The following is a 17866-nucleotide window of genomic DNA, read 5'->3' as shown; positions in this document are numbered from 1 at the left end:
CGTTCCGTATACGGAACCATTCGTTTCAATGGTTCCGCAAAAAAACGGAATGTACTCCGTATGCATTCCGTTTCCGTATTTCCGTTCCGTTGAAAGATAGAACATGTTCTATATTTGGCCGCAAATCACGTTCCGTGGCTCCATTAAAGTCTATGGGTCCGCAAAAAAACGGAATGCATCCGTATGTCTTCCGTATCCGTTCTGTTTTTTGCAGAACCATCTATTGAAAATGTTATGCCCAGCCCAATTTTTTCTATGAAATTACTGTATACTGTATTTGCCATACGGAAAAACGGAACGGAAACACAACAGAAACAAAAAACGGAACGGATCCGTTTAAAATGGACCTCAAAACACTGAAAAAGCCATACTGTCGTGTGAAAGAGGCCTTAATCAGCATTTTGTGGAAGCAAGTATATCACAGGCCTCAATCAATATTTGGTGGAAGCAGGTATATCAATTCTCTTAAATCAGTATTTTGTGGAAGCAGGTGTATCGCAGGCCTCAATTAGTATTTGGTGGAAACAGGTATATCAAACCCCTTACTCAGTATTTTGTGGAAGCAGGTTTATCGTAGGCGTCAATCAATATTTGGGGTAAGCAGGTATATCACCTTAACCAGTGTTTTGTGGAAGCAGGTGTATCGCAGGCCTCAATCAATATTTGGTGGAAGCAGTTATATCACACCCCTCAATTATTTTTTTTGCCACAGCAGTTAAATCACACCACCCTGTTTATTTGGGGCAACAGGTTACAGGTATATCACAGCAGTCAATCAGTATTTTGTGGAAGCAAATATATCACACTCCTCAATCCGTTTTTTGGGGGGCAACAGGTATATCACACCCATTGCAATTAGTTACTCCAATAGCGCATGTCCCTCTATATAGCTGCGATATCGCAGCAGAACCACACACAACTGCTGCACAATACAAATGCACTATAATAATATACTTTCTAACATAGAAAGTATATTATAAGTATATCACAGTATCACACCCCTCAATAGCACACCCTATACCAGTCCTTAAAAGGATTTTGTGGCCCTATTAGCTAGCGTTTGATGTCCCTAACAGTCTGTTCCTGCTCCACAAAGCAACCTCTGGCAAAACACAGAATGTAAAATGGCTGCCAGATTGGGTTCTGTTATAGGTTGGGGGGGGGGGTGTCCATTTGCTGAAACGTCTCAATAAGCTGTCCTGTCCCATCTGATGTGTGCGTGTCATGGGTCAAAGTTCGGTGCAATGCAAAAGAATATGGCACGGGCGGATATCACCATATGTTCACATGTTCGGAGAATCGGAAATGCGCAAAGTTCGCCGCGAAACAACCGCCGGGCGAACCGCAAGGCCATCTCTAGTGATACATAGTCCTACAGATTCATTGTTTGCCACCAGCAGATGCTAGTTTACACAGGACTTTCTGCTGCCAGCAAACAATGATCACCCAATGAACGAGTGTTTGCTTGTACATTGGGTGATCAGCAGTACATCCACAAAGGGCAATTATTGGGAAGTAATGTTCCATGAAATGCCTCTTCCTGACAACTGCACCAATTCTTTTCTCATGTAAAAGATCCTTTAGGCTTTGTTCATATGCTGTAGGTATGTACTTATGGACACCCTCGGGGGAAAAAGTTGGAAGAGTGTCCACTTCTATCATAGTATAGGGGGAAGGAAGACTGATACTTTTCCTCTCTTGTCTGCAGTTTGTTTGGCTAAAAAAAACCTGCATTAAAATCTGCCACAAAAGCTTCATGTGTGATTGCAGCCTAATATCACATTTTATTTCAAAGATCAGAAAATGAGATAAATATCAGTCTCATTTTTCAGTAATCATACACCCTATTATCATTCATATAAACATCTAATTTACTTTCACAGGTATGTGGGAAGTAATAAATGATAATTAATATTAATAATTGAACCAGTTTCTACATACTGTATTTTCCCAAACATTGTAAAATACAATGGCAAGTATATATATATATATATATATATATATATATATATATATATATATATTGTGACAGTCCGTTATTTTGCTCACCTTTCCAGAGGTGAAAAGGTAGGGGGATTAGTCAGATTATTTTGCAGAAGGAGACCTCAGGAGACAGAAGTGCATTTCAACTGGCTTCCTGCCAGCTTTATTTCACAGGTTGAATTAAAACACAAAAACGGAACACCTAGCCTTGTCCAGGCTCTAACTAAACAATAGGTCCCTCTCTAGGACGTGGATGAGCTATCCTCAGTCCACCCAAAATAAGCACGCTGTCTGAACAGCAACCTGTGATACTTGCAGTTTGCAGGCTCTGGACCTTCAGGGTCCCTCAGTGAGATGTGGCTTCTCTCACTCCCAGGAAGTTCTGAGCAAGTGTGTTGACAGCCCAGTTATCTAGTAACTCCCCAGGTGCAGCTCATCAGGACCCAGGCTTAGTTTTTTTTAACCCTTTCCTAAATAACTTTCTTCAGCATATGCTAAGAACCCGGGAGACACATATATACCCTCAATTACCTCACCCTGTGAGACACCACAATATATATATATATATATATATATATATATATATTTTATTTTTTTATTTTATTTATTTATTTATTAATTTTGTTCAATATTTTCCCCCCTATAAAAAGATATTAACTATAGCTATCAAATGCCATGTATGAAGAAATACTCTACATCCGTTAAGATATTCTCTCTCCAGACTTCTCTCAAAATATTACAAAACAGTGAGAAAATGGTTAAATGTCCTTGTTAAGCCACAATGACAAGAAGCCTGCCTCTCTAGCCCCTAATCAAGATATAAAGCTTTCACCAGCTGTGTGGTAGTTGGCATCGCTGCAAGGGACTGGAGGTGAAGGCGGCTGCTTTAATGCCAATTCCCACCCCTCTGTAAATGTCCCAGACTCCCACCGTCTCATGCTATTATGATTACACATGCAACTTGTCTCTGAAACATTAATACTGGCTGGGAGGCAGAATTCCCTCATGGATGTAAAGGACTGAATTAAAACACAAGGCAGAAGAGAAATCATGAAGAGGTAAGACTGAGGTAGGTTTAAGAGGAACAGTCACCTCTCCTGACATGTCTGTTTTAGTAACTACCTGTGCTCCCCCTGTTATTGCAATTCTGAAGCATCTTTTCCTCTGACTCCATGTTCTACCTCTATTACAGTGCTGTGAAAAAGTATTTGCCCCCTTAAAGGGACACTGACAGGCCCAATAAGCATATTTAGGTATATATATGACAGTACAGGTTGTATAAAGTGTATTAGAATCATCTAAGTATGCCCCCCTGTCCACCTTATAAATACAGTAAAATGAAGTTTTATAACCTGCTTGAACCGTGTTCAATCTGCCCAAGGGGCGGCGTTTCATCTCCACTCGCGCCCAGCCAGCCTCGCCCCAATTGCCGTTTTGAAGCGCCGCCCAGCTCATCAATATTCACTTCGCTGGGCGGCTACTAGTGTCCCCGAGGCAAGATCCAGCGCATGCCCAGTACAATCCTATGGGCATCGGCCTCCGGCTCATCTTCAGCGCATGCGCCCGGCACCCTCACTGGCCGGGATCACATCGCGCCTGCGCACAGTCTGCATCTCACAGGCCGATGCAGCCTCTGCTTTATGCGCATGCGCCGGGCACAGTTCATAGCAGCGCTTCAGAGCGCTGCTCTGTTACATCTCAAAAGGGGTTAATTAGTGCGCAGGTGCGATATGATTAGTGCGGATTAGTGCGCCGCCCAGCGAAGTGAATATTGAAGAGCTGGGAGGCGCTTCAAACGGCAGTTGGGGCGAGGCTGGCTGGGCGCAAGTGGAGATGAAACGCCGCCCCTTGGGCAGATTGAAGACGATTCAAGCAGGTTATAAAACTTAATTTTACTGTAGTTATAAGGTGGACAGGGGGGATACTTAGATGATTCTACTACACTTTATAAGACCTGTACTGTCATATATATACCTAAATATGCTTATTGGGCCTGTCAGTGTCCCTTTAAAGATTTCTTTTGTTTTTGCACATTTGTCACACTTAAGTGTTTCAGATTATCAAACAAATTTGAACATCAAAGATAACCTGAGAAAATTTACTACAGTTTTTGTAAAGCTGAGTTCAATTTCACTAGCCAAACCCAGGCCTGATTACTGCTAGACCTGTAGAATCAAGAAACCACTTAAACAGAACCTGTCTGACATCATGAATTAGGCTAAAAGATCTCAAAAAGCAGCACATCATGCCCCAATCTGAGGAAATTCAGATGAGAAAGAAAGTGTCAGGCAGCCAGGGAGACAGACGCAGTCTCACCAGAAGCATGTCACCAAGCGAAGACGTGCCTCTCATTCTCCCAGGTGGTCTTCGGCGGGATATCCCTCACCTCTCGCTGGTCACGAGGGGCGGGGTATCGCCCACCGGAGGGCAGAGCTAGTAAATATTCACACTTTATGCGTGCTCGTCACTCTGTGAGATCCACGCCGGATCTTGGCACTGCTGGGAGACGGGACGCCGTCATTCCCAGAGCTGATCCTGGTCAGGGGTCCCGGGACGCCAGAAACCCTAACGTCAGCTGTTGCCAGGGAACCTCTGTTATCATGTCTCCTGACCTGGACATGTGGTGGGCGTTTTTTTTTACTCTGCACACTCTCAGCCTTCACCTGTTCTTCGCTGGTCTGAGGGTGGAGATTGGGTGTGACCTCAGCAGTGTTTGGTGATCTGTGGATGGATATTTAAAGGGCTTCTGCTGGTAGCAGCTTCAGAAAACCGCCCCCTCGTCGTGTTGATTGACAGGGCCAGCCGGGATCTCCTCCTCCTCAGAACTTCCTCAGTGCGCCTGCGCCGATGACATCACCGAAATAGAAGACATCATCGGCGCAGGCGCACTGAGGGAGTGCTGAGGAGGCGAGCCTCCTCATCTCAGAGCGCCTGCGCCGAATGAACACAGGCGCGCAATTTTTGAAATGCCGACAGGGCTGGCCGGAGGAGGAGATCCCGGCTGGCCCTGTCAATCAACACGACGAGGGGGCGGTTTTCTGCAGCTGCTACCAGCAAGTAGCCACCCTACTTGCTGGTAGAGACCTAATTTACATATTATAAAACTTCGTTTTTAGAAGAAACTGCTGAATCAAAGTAAGTAAGACCATTATATTTTCATATATCGCAATATAAGTAATTTAACTAGCCCAAAAAAAAATAATGACTTTAGTGGGGTGACAGAAGCCCTTTAAACCTGGTCTTTTCCCCCACTCACTACTGATTATTCAGTTACTTCCTGGTTCTGCATCTGAAGCTATTTGGTGAATGGTTTCTCTGGTTACTGATCCCGGCTTTGGTTTTGGTTGTCTTCTAGGTTCTTGTGCCCTGGCTTATGTTTACTGACCATTCTCGTGTTTTCCTATTGACCGTTGCATAGTGTCACAGTATTTACTTTGGAGTTTTGCCCAACTACGGCCAGTGTGCCAGCCGCCCTGCTATTTGACACCTGGGAAGGGCTCTGCCAAAGTCCCCCTTCCGGCTGGAGGCGGGTGAAGAGTTCCATTAGCATTACAGAATAATTAGCCTAATCCAGTGTTTCCCAACCAGTGTGCCTCCAGCTGTTGCAAAGCTACAACTCCCAGCATGCACGCACAGCCAAAGGCTGTCCGGGCATGCTGGGAGTTGTAGTTTTGCAACAGCTGGAGGCACACTGGTTGGGAAACACTGGTGGATCCTGCTAAGCACCTGGGTGATCAGATGCAGAGTCTGTTAAATATGTTTCAGGATCTAGGTATGACTGTGGGGCACCATACTCAAGCTTTGGCCCAGTTAACTCCAGCAGCCTCAACTCAGCCCTTTGCTAAGTTTCGGGTTAGGTGGAGGGTGTCACGGAACCATGAACCAGACGTACAACAAGAGATAAGTGAAAACAAGAAGGCTTTATTGAAAATAAAGCTGTAAAGCAAAAGTCCAAACGGATGGCGAAACCGAAGCAGAGTCTTTGCGAAGCCAGAGGTCAGGAACCAGAAGGGTAGTCAGACGAAGCCAGGATCAGGAACCAGCAGGGTAGTCAGACGAAGCCAGGATCAGGAACCAGCAGGGTAGTCAGACGAAGCCAGGATCAGGAACCAGCAGGGTAGTCGGACGAAACCAGGATCAGGAACCAGCAGGGTAGTCGGACGAAACCAGGATCAGGAACCAGAAGCAGCAGCAGTCTTAGAAGCATGTGAACACAGGAGGACCAAGCAAGGAACTGAAGCCACAGACCTCCTATATATATGAGCTAGGCATCCAGCTCCTCCCAGTGGGAAGGAGGAGCCGCAGGGTGGGAGGCTACAAGAAACCCAGAAACCAAGATGGCCGCCAGCACATGTCAAACGAAGGAGAACAGCAAGAAGGTAAGACCATGACAGTACCTCCCCCTCAAGGGCCCCTCCTCCGCGGAGTAAAGAACGGTTTCTGAGGGAAGCGTGCGTGGAAGGCTCGGAGCAAGGCAGGAGCATGGACATCTGCGGAGGGAACCCAGGAACGCTCCTCTGGACCATAACCACGCCAATGGACCAAAAACTGCACCCCACCGCGGACCAGGCGTGAGTCCAGGATATTGCTCACCTCATACTCCTCACGATTGCACACTTGGACCGGACGAGGCCGAGGAACCGAGGAAGTGAAACGATTACACACCAGTGGCTTCAACAGGGAGACATGAAACACGTTGGAGATCCGCATGCCAGGAGGAAGCGCAAGGGCATAGGCTACCGGGTTTACCCTGCGAAGCACTCGGAAGGGACCAACAAAGCGAGGCGCCAGCTTGGGAGTGGGCACTCGAAGGTTGAGGTTGCGGGTGGACAACCATACACGGTCTCCGACCTGGTAGGAAGGAGCAGGCGCTCGTCTGCGATCAGCCTGGAGTCTCTGGCGCTGCGCAGAGACCTCAAGGGACTTCTGGATCAGTACCCAAGAAGCACGTAGGACGGAAAGGTGATCCTCCACAGCCGGAATATCCTGGGGAGAGAATACCTCCGGTAACACGGCAGGTTGGAACCCATAATTGGCCATGAAGGGAGACGTCCCAGAGGAAGAGTTCACCGCCGTGTTCCTGGCAAACTCAGCCCAAGGCAGGAGGTCAACCCAATTGTCTTGGTGATCGGAGACATAGCAACGAAGGAATTGCTCCAAGGCCTGATTGGATCGTTCTGCGGCCCCATTGGACTGAGGGTGGTAGGCCGAGGAGAAGGAGAGATGAATCCCCAACTGGGAGCAAAAGGCGCGCCAGAACCTGGACACAAACTGACTCCCCCGATCCGACACAATCTCCTTGGGCAAACCGTGCAACCGGAAGACCTCCCTGGCAAAAATCGTGGCCAACTCTTGTGCAGAGGGTAACTTCTTGAGAGGAACACAGTGGCACATTTTGGAAAACCGATCCACAATCATGAGAATGACCGTATGGCCTCGGGATGCAGGGAGGTCCACAATGAAATCCATCCCCAGGTGTGACCATGGGCGCTCCCCGGTGGCTATGGGTTGCAGAAGGCCCAACGGAAGGTGCCGAGGGGACTTACTCTGGGCACAAACGGAGCATGCCGCTACATATGCGGCGATGTCGGAACGTAGGGAAGGCCACCAGAACAGACGTGAAACAGCCCAGGACAGCTGATTCTTTCCAGGATGCCCCGCGGTCTTGGAGTTATGGTAGGTTCGCAACAACCGAGTGCGCAACTCCTCAGGCACAAAACATCTGCCGTTGGGTCTCCCAGAGGGAGCACCAGATTGAGCCGCCAAAATCTTCTCACCCAGGGGAGAGGTCAGGCTGGTGCGAATGGCGGCCAAGATCTGATTCGGAGGTATGACCGAAGTCGGAATCGACTCCTCCCTGGACAGCTCGGAGTACTGCCGTGATAAGGCATCCGCCCTGATGTTCTTGGAACCGGGTAGGTAGGAGACCACGTAATTAAAACGTGACAAGAACAGAGCCCATCTGGCCTGACGTGGTGTCAATCTCTTGGCCTCAGAAAGGTAGGTCAGATTCTTGTGGTCCGTCAGGATGAGGACCGGAACCACCGAACCCTCGAGCAAGTGCCTCCATTCTTTAAGGGCCTGCACGATGGCCAATAACTCCCTGTCACCAATCTGATAGTTGCACTCCGCGGAAGACAGTTTCCGGGAGTAAAACCCACAAGGAAGCAGAGGACCCTCTGGTGTTCTACGCTGAGACAGAAGGGCGTCTACTCCCGTCTCAGACGCGTCCACCTCGAGGACAAAGGGCAACCCAGGGTTGGGATGCGACAGAATCGGAGCCGACACAAAGGCGGACTTTAGAGCCTCAAAAGCTCGGATGGCCTCGAGCGGCCAGACCTGGGAATTACTGCCCTTCCTGGTCAGATCCGTGAGAGGCTTGGCTAGCATGGAAAAGTCCCTGATGAACTTCCGATAATAATTGGCGAAGCCCAAAAAGCGCTGCAGGGAACGAAGACCACTGGGCTGGGGCCACTGTAAGACAGCCGAAACCTTCTCAGGATCCATGGAGAACCCATCAGCGGAAATGATGTAACCTAAGAAGGTTACCTGGGATCGGTGAAATTCGCATTTCTCAAGCTTACCGAACAGCTTGTTCTCTCGTAACCGTTGCAACACTCGTCTGACATCCAGAATGTGGGCCTCCATGGATTCAGAATATACCAAGATGTCATCCAAATAGACCACCACACACTGCTGCAACAGGTCACGGAAAACATCGTTGATGAATTCCTGAAAGACTGCGGGCGCATTGCACAACCCAAAGGGCATAACCAAGGATTCATAATGACCGGTCCTGGTGTTAAACGCGGTCTTCCACTCATCGCCCGCATTGATCCTTACCAGGTTATATGCCGCCCTCAGGTCGAGTTTGGTAAAGACCGTGGCCCCTTTAAGGCGATCGAACAGCTCGGAAATCAAGGGTATCGGGTAAGCGTTCTTGATCGTGATGCGATTGAGACCCCTGTAATCGATGCAAGGCCTCAACTCACCGCCCTTCTTTTTCACAAAGAAAAATCCAGCCCCTGCCGGGGACGAGGATTTGCGAATGTGTCCGCGTGAAAGCGCCTCCCTCACGTACTCCTCCATGGCCTCATTCTCCGCTACCGACAGTGGATAGACTTTGCCACGAGGAGGAACGGCACCAGATTGTAACTCTATGGCACAATCGTATGGGCGGTGCGGAGGTAGGGCAACCGCGCGCACCTTATCGAATACATCCCGGTACTCCTCGTATTCAGGAGGCAACAGAGAGTCCGAGGAAGTACACAGCAACTTGACAGACCCATGGATGCAACTAGCCCCACACTGCGGTGACCACGAGAGGATCTCGGCCGATCTCTCAGTAGGAAAGGCATGTGGCAGCAACTCGAAATAAATGCCCACCTGGTTAAGGAAACCTCGGCACTGAGTTGGCTCTCCCCCAAAGCGCTGTGGAAGAGGGGCAGAACCGGTCATACCCCGAAACACCGCAGGTGCAACAACAGGTGTCGGGGTAGACTCTGGCCCAACAACCGGAGCGGCAGTAGGAGCGGGCCCAGGAGCGACAACCGACCCATCGGCAACGGGAGCGAAATGAGCCGTGCGTTCAAGCAGGGTTTGCAACGCCACAGCGAACCGACCCAACAGGTGATCCTGCTGATCAAGTCTGGCAACCAGCGTGGGTAGCGAGGATGGCCCTGTACCGTCAGAATTCATGGCTTGGTCCTAATGTCACGGAACCATGAACCAGACGTACAACAAGAGATAAGTGAAAACAAGAAGGCTTTATTGAAAATAAAGCTGTAAAGCAAAAGTCCAAACGGATGGCGAAACCGAAGCAGAGTCTTTGCGAAGCCAGAGGTCAGGAACCAGAAGGGTAGTCAGACGAAGCCAGGATCAGGAACCAGCAGGGTAGTCAGACGAAGCCAGGATCAGGAACCAGCAGGGTAGTCGGACGAAACCAGGATCAGGAACCAGCAGGGTAGTCGGACGAAACCAGGATCAGGAACCAGAAGCAGCAGCAGTCTTAGAAGCATGTGAACACAGGAGGACCAAGCAAGGAACTGAAGCCACAGACCTCCTATATATATGAGCTAGGCATCCAGCTCCTCCCAGTGGGAAGGAGGAGCCGCAGGGTGGGAGGCTACAAGAAACCCAGAAACCAAGATGGCCGCCAGCACATGTCAAACGAAGGAGAACAGCAAGAAGGTAAGACCATGACAGAGGGGACATCTTCTGAGCCTAAGGTTCCCCTACCTGAGTTTTTTTCTGGGGATCGCAAGCAGTTTTTTAATTTTCGTGAGAGCTGCAAGCTATACTTCCAACTTAGACCTACTTCCTCGGGCGATGAGAAGACTCGGGTGAGCTTAGTCATTTCCCTGCTTGTGGAGACCCCCAGACGTGGGCCTTCACCTTAGCTGAGGATTCTCCTGCACGTAATTCTATTGAGGAAATTCTATTTTTTTTAGGGTGCTGGGCCTCATTTACGATGAACCAGATAGAACCGCCATTCCAGAGTACGGTGTATAACCTTAGATTACTCCATCAGGGCTATCTTCTGACCGAGGACTATCGTTCCTAGTTCAGGCGTTGGGCCATTGAAACAGGGTGGAATGATGCGGCCTTGCAGAGTTATTTTCTGAGTGGGTTAGTGGATTTCCTCAAGGACATGTTGGTGCATTACTCACTGCCGCAAAGTCTGGAAACTGCCATGACCCTGGATGTCTCAATAGAAGGTAACGTGAACGTCTACAAGATAAGTCCGCCTACAAGGGGGTTTCGTCTGTGGTAGGGCCAACAACTCCTCCGGGTGAAGAACCTATGCAGCTTGGAAAGACTGCCCTTTCAATAAATGTAAGGTGACATCGCTGGAAATTGAGACAGTGTCTGCTCTGTGGGTCACCTAAATATCTGGTGCGGGATTGCCCTCGTCTGGAGCAGTCGGGGAAATTACCGCTCCTAGTTGGAGCAGGGGCTCCCCAACTAGGCACCCAGGTACCCCTATTTTTAAAAAGTGTTTTTTCCTATTATGATTGCTTGCCAGCGGCGGGAGGTGAAGGGGCATGCATTTGTTGACTGCGGGGCTGAGGTAAATGTTTTGGACTCTGCCAAAGCCAAGGATCTGGGGGTGCCCCTTAGAGCCTTGGAGTCAGGTATTAGACTCACCTCACTTGACAGTTCGTTTCTTGCCCAAAATGTTGAGGCGGTTACTAACAGACCAGTATCCCTGGAGGCGGGGTGTCTTCACAAGGAAGAGATTACCCTCTGGGTTATTCCCTTCATGCCTCTGTTGTTTTGGGCCTACCCTGGCTCAGACAACACAATCCCTGTATTGATTGGGTCAGTAGGGATGTTACTAGTTGGAGTAAGGAATGTCAGGATAAATGTATTCAAAAGATCAGTCAAATTGGATGCTCCTCTACACATGTCCCATGGTACATAAAGTTTCCTGAGGTGTTTTCGGAGGGGGGGAAATTTGATTTTACCACCTCATCGACCCTATGATTGTGATATTCAATTGATTCCTGGGGCCCCTCTGCCTAAGAGAAGGATTTTCAATCTCTCGGAATTGGCCATGAGGGATTATGTCCGGGAGAATGTTTCCAAATGTTTCATTCGTTCCTCAAAGGCTCCTGTAGGGGCCGGTTTCTTTTTTGTGTCTAAAAAGATGAACGTATTTTCTTTCCGTGTCCGTTCGTTTTTTTGGGGGTTTTTTTTGCGGACCATATGAGGAACCATTCACTTCAATGGGTCCGCAAAAAAAACGGAAGTTACTCTGCGTGCATTCCGTTTCTGTATGTCCGTATTTCCTTTCTGCAAAAAAATAGAACATGTCCTATTATTGTCCGCATTACGGACAAGGATAGTACTGTTCTATGAAGGGCCAGCTGTTCTGCAAAATACGGAATGCACACGGATGTCATCCGTATTTTTTGCGGACCACAAAATACATACGGTCGTGTGCATGAGCCCTAAGGCCATGTATTGACTATCATGAACTAAATAAGATCACTATTAGGAATCAGTATCCTCTTCCTCTCATTCCTGACTTGTACAACCAGCTCATTGGGGACAAGGTCTTTACTAAATTAGATCTTAAGGGGGCCTACAACCTCATCCGTATCAAGTCAGGTGATGAATTGAAGACAGCCTTTAATACACCCGAGGGGCATTTTGAGTACTTAGTAATGTCTTTTGGACTTTGCAATGCCCCAGCTGTCTTTCAAGCTTTTGTTAATGACACCTTTAGGGATATTTTGGGATTATTTGTCATTGTGTACACTGTACATTTTGACATATTCTAAAGATGTTCAGTCCCACAGGGACCATGCGCGTACTGTTCTCAAAAGGCTCAGGGATAACTTTCTGTATGTGAATTTTGAGGAAGAGGAGATCAGGTTCCTTGGGGTGATTATCACCCACGGGTTTTCGGATGGATCCCGCCAAGGTGTAGGCGATACAGGATTGGGTCCAGCCCAGGAACCTGAAGTTTGTGGTTTAGGTGGATGCTTCGGAGGTTGGGGTGGGGGCGGTGTTGTCCCAGGGGTCCCCTTCCCTCACGCACCTCCAACCTTGTGCTTTCTTTTCTAGAAAGTTCTCAACCACAGAATTAAAGTAAGATATTGGTAACCGGAAGTTATTAGCCATTAAATGGGCCCTTGAGGAATGGAGACATTTCTTGGAGGGGCCAGACATCTGTTTGTGGTTCTTACTGACCATAAGAACTTAATTTATCTGGAAAATGCTAAAAGGCTTAACCCTAGGCAGGCTAGGTGGGCCTTGTTTTTCTCCCGATTTAGATTTTCTATTTAATTTATTCCTGGGTCGAAAAACATTCGAACAGATGCTCTATCCAGGAGTCTTTGCCCTGTCCAGCAAAAAGTGCTAGTCCAACCCCTATTCTTTCCGCGGGAATGGTGGTCGCTTCCACCAACGTTGAATGGGAGGTGAAGTCACAACATCTGGCTCCCACAGACACCTCACAGGATACGTTGTTTGTACCAGTTAATCTGAGACTCTTCATTCTTCAGCGTTGCCATGATTCCGTGTTGGCCGGTCATCCAGGGGTAAAAGGGATGACACATCTGGTTAGGTGGGGGTTTTGGTGGCCTTCCTTGGGGCAGGATGTTAGGGAGTTTGTCCGTTCATGTGAGGTGTGCACCAGGAGTAAGGTACCTCAGTCCACTCAGGCTGGGAAGCTCCTTCCCCTCCCCATCCCGGACCAGCCCTGGTCGCACGTCTCAATGGATTTCATTACTAATCTCCCCATTTCTGAAGGCATGACCATTGTCTGGGTTATTGTGGATCGGTTTTCCCGTCGGTGTCATCTCATCCCTCTTCATCCCTCTTCCTCGGTTGCCTTCATCCTGGGATATGGTCAATGTGTTCATCAATAATGTGGTCAGGTTGCATGGGGCACACAGTTCATTTTCAGGTTTTGTAAAGCCTTTTGTGGGCTTATTGGGATGGAGTTGTCTTTCTCATCGGCATCGGCCCCCTTCTTCTGTTTTTTGGATTCATCCCAGGTTCCCGGCTTTCCTTAAGGGTTGTAAAAATATTCAGGGGATTTCTGAGACCACTCATAGACTGAAAGGGGTGTGGGAGGAGATTCGTCGGCAACTCCAAAAGGCAGCTTTCAAGCAGAAGGTTGCTGCCGACAAATGCCCTCAGGGGGAGAATTTGAAAGTTGGTGTGGGTATCCACAAAAAATCTCAAGCTCAAAGTGCACTGCCTTAAGCTCACCCCCAGGTTTATCGGACCATTTCCTATTCTGGAGGTAATCAATCGAATGGCCTTTAGAATTAAACTCCCTGGGAATTTAAAGATCCCTAATGTGTTTCACAGCTCCCTCCTTAAAAAGCCCAGGAGCCTTTGGTGTCCCATACTCCTTGTCACGAACCAGCGGGTGTGAACCCACTGTGCCATATGTCCTACCTCCTCTAAGGGCGTTGTCTAAGTGAACCCCTGGATCTTCACAGTACCCCTGATGGTGGGGATAGACTTTTCCAGGGGGAACATTAGGTCGCTACCTCTTGAGGAGGATAGGCACACGAGGCAACTGGTCCAGGCAGACCAGGAGGTACCTGAGAAAGGTACCAGAGGTGCAGGACTGAAGGATGAGGCAGAGGTGTAGTCAGACAGGCAAAAGGTCAGGGCAGGCGGCACAGGTACAGGTTAGGCAATCTGGGTCGGCAACAGGAGAGTTAAGGCAAGCAGATAAGGATATAACAGGTAGCAAAGTCCAGGAATTCAGATACGAGTCAGGAACACAGGAACACTAGCGGAAAACAGGAACCTTAGCAGGACACAAGGACCTTGATACTGACGCATCTGGGAAGGGGGCTGAACTACTTATATATGTGCAGGAGGGTTAGGATAGGTCAGCGAGGTCACATGACCTAACCCATAAAGCCCAGGAAGTGACGTGCGCAGGCCCTTAAGGAAGCGCTGCATGAAACAAACAGCAAGCATGCTGTGGCCAGGGCTGAGAGCAAACTGTGGAGCGGATCCCAGAACAACAGCACCCACAAAGAGCCCAAGACTGCAGTGGTGAATGGGAAGCACCGGCCGCAGATCACCGCTGAACACGGCGCCCGGGACCGTGGCGGTAAGCAGGGGAACAGCGGCGCACATCAGCCGCTGTTACACTCCTGGTCCTGTTCTGGTCGATAGTCAGGAGGAGTATGAAGTTAAATGGGTTATTGAAAGGTCCAAAATTCGGTTCAATACCTTATACATTGGAAAGGGTTTGGGCCAGAGGAGAGGTCATGGGTCCCTAAAAGGCATATCCATGCCAATAAGTTGATTGCCGAATTCCCTTCTAGGTTCCCGGACAAACCAGGTGGTGAGAGCCTGGAGGTCTCTGCTCAAGAGGGGGTACTGTCAGGCAGCCAGGGAGACAGACGCAGTCTCACCGGAAGCATGTCACCAAGCAAAGACGTTTCTCTCATTCTCCAGGTGGTCTCTGGCCCTCCAGTGGGACATCCCTCGCTTGCTGGCCACGAGGAGCGGGGTGTCTCCCCCGGTGGGCAGAGCTAGTAAAGATTTGCATTTTATGAGCACGCGTCACTGTGTGAGATCCACTCCGGATCTAGGTACTGCTGGGAGACGGGACGCCGTCATTCCCAATGCTGACGCTGGTCAGGGGTCCCGGGACACCGGAATCCCTAGCATCAGCTGTTGCCAGGGAACCTCTGTTGTCATGTCTCCTGACCTGGACATGTGGTGGGAGGTTTCTTACTCTGCACACTCTCAGCCTTCACCTGTGCTTCTCTGGTCTGAGGGTGGAGATTGGGTGTGACTTCAGTTTGGCCTTTTCCTTACATTAGCATTACAGAAAGTCATTGACATCTATCAGTCTGGAAAAGGTTAAAAGCAATTTCTAAGGCTTTGGGACTCCAACGAACCACAGTGAGAGCTACCATTCACAAATTGATTAAATATACAACAGTGGTGAACCTTCCCAGGAGTGGCCAGCCTACCAAATTTACCTAAGAGCGCATTGAAGACTCACCCAGGAGGTCACAAAAGAACCCAGAACAAAGTCTAAAACAATGAAGGCCTCACTTGCCTCAGTTAAAGGGGTTGTCTCACCTCCCTATTTGCAGGCTGCCTCGCTGCCCTCAGGGCCTCCCTCTCCTGCTTGCAGGGGGCGGGGCTGAACTCTTTGATGCAAGGCAAGCGGTCCAAAATGGATCAGTTTTGCCCTAATGCATTCTGAATGGAAAAGGATCCGCTCAGAATGCATCAGTTTGCCTCCGTTCCCTCTCCATTCCACTTTGGAGGCGGACACCAAAACGCTGCTTGCAGTATTTTGGTGTCAGTCTGACGAAACTGAGCCAAACGGATCTGTTGTGACACACATTGTAAGTCAATGGGGACGGATTCATTTTCTATGACACAATCTGGCACAATAGAAAACGGATCCGTCCTCCATTGACTTTCAGTGGTGTTCAAGACGGATCCGTCTTGGCTATGTTCAAGATAATACAACCGGATCCGTTCTGAACGGATGGAGACAGTTGTATTATCTGAACGGATCCGTCTGTGCAGATCCATGACGGATCCGCACCAAACGCGACTCTCTGATTTGGTATATATATATATATATATTGTAAACCATGTACACCAAACCATAAATATATATAAACTATGTATACCACACCTTCCCAGTATATAGGGTGTACAAAAGTTGTAACTTGTAGAGATGTCGCGAACATAAAATTTTCTGTTGGCGAACGCGAACTTCCGCGAATGTTCGCGAACGGGTGAACCGGGCGAACAGCCATAGACTTCAATAGACAGGTGAATTTTAAAACCCACAGGGACTCTTTCTGGTCACAATAGTGATGGAAAAGTTGTTTGAAGGGGACTAACACCTGGACTGTGGCATGCCGGAGGGGGATCCATGGTAAAACTCCCATAGAAAATTACGTAGTTGACGCAGAGTGTGGTAAGTTGAATTTGCAATGCGATTAATATAACCTGCATTAATCGCAGTGCAAATTCAACTTAGAGCTAAGTTCCTAATGGTTGTATTGCAAGAATTGACGAATATAACGAATATAGCCCTATATTCTCAATCGTCATTATATTCTAGCAATACAACCATTAGGAACCCAGCTCTAAGTTGAATTCGCAATGCGATTAATATAACCTGTATTAATCGCATTGCGATTACAACTTAGTCAAATTTGTGACACTGCAGCTTCAGAATGAATCTAAGATGGATGCTGTCCTTGCTTTTTGATAGGAGGTGGGAGGTTCTGGGAGGGAGGGTATGCTGATTGGCTGGAATGTGTCTGCTGACTGAGGTACAGGGTCAAAGTTTGCTCAATGATGCTGTATAGGAGGCGGCCCGAACATCGCATATGTTCGCCCGCCGCGGCGAACGCGAACAAGCTATGTTCGCCGGCGAATAGTTCGGGACATCTCTAGTAACTTGATGTTTAGAATGAACAATATTATAATATCCCTGGTTGGATACATTTTATAAGTAGAAATAAGGGGATATTAGAAGAAAGGTAACTTGCAGGTTGCTGTCTGCACTGAGTATGTGAGAATATGAATGCTGTTATCTCCTTATGTGTTTGCATAAGGAGATAACAGTTTGTTCCAGAGCAGCAGCTGTCTCCAGATAAGGTTGGTAAGAGACAGCTGGGATAGTCCTAAAAATCTGTTTTGTCTTGGAGAGTCTCTGTATAACACATCTACAGGGCTGTAGCTTGTGCCCTGTAACTGTGCTATACATCCTAAGCTCTGGACAGAGACTGCTCAGCAGTCAGCACTCACTAGGTGGCCGGGGCTGGGAGTGAATGTGCATGCACTAGAATATGTGCACGCCACGCTCGTTCCCGACCACCAGAGCAGCCGGCCGAGCTGCAGAGAGAGTTGAGAACATTACATCTGCAGCGTACTCAAGTTAGGTGTAGAAATGTTCCTGGGTGTTGTAGTGCAATTGTGACACTAACCTGAGACAGCTGACTCTCTGCAAGGGCAGGTGATGATAAGTAATGTTCGTGACGCCAGTGCCAATTAAACGGTGGCACGCCGTTTGCTGATAGCAGGAATAACTGAGGAACCACGTGATGTTAAAACATCGGTGGCTGTAACCCCTAGAAACGAGCATGACATTTGGGGCTGTTTGACTGAAAAGAAGAGGTGACAGAGACATTACTGAAAATAGAACTACATTGAAGAAAGGATGCTTAATAGTGCAAGAAACGAATTAAAGGTTAATTACTGAGGTGAGACAACCCCTTTAAGGTCAGTGCTCCTTATTCAGGAATAAGAAAGAGACTGGGCAAAAATGGTATTCATTGTGTTCCAAGGCAAAAACCACTGCTGACCAAAAATAACACAAAGGCCCATCTCACATTTGCTACAAAAAAAAACATCTTGA

The sequence above is a fragment of the Bufo bufo genome, chromosome 3, assembly GCF_905171765.1.
Source record: "Bufo bufo chromosome 3, aBufBuf1.1, whole genome shotgun sequence".
In the NCBI taxonomy this organism is placed as follows: domain Eukaryota; kingdom Metazoa; phylum Chordata; class Amphibia; order Anura; family Bufonidae; genus Bufo; species Bufo bufo.
The sequence above is the reverse complement of the archived record's forward strand: the minus strand, read 5'-3'. Positions refer to the sequence as shown.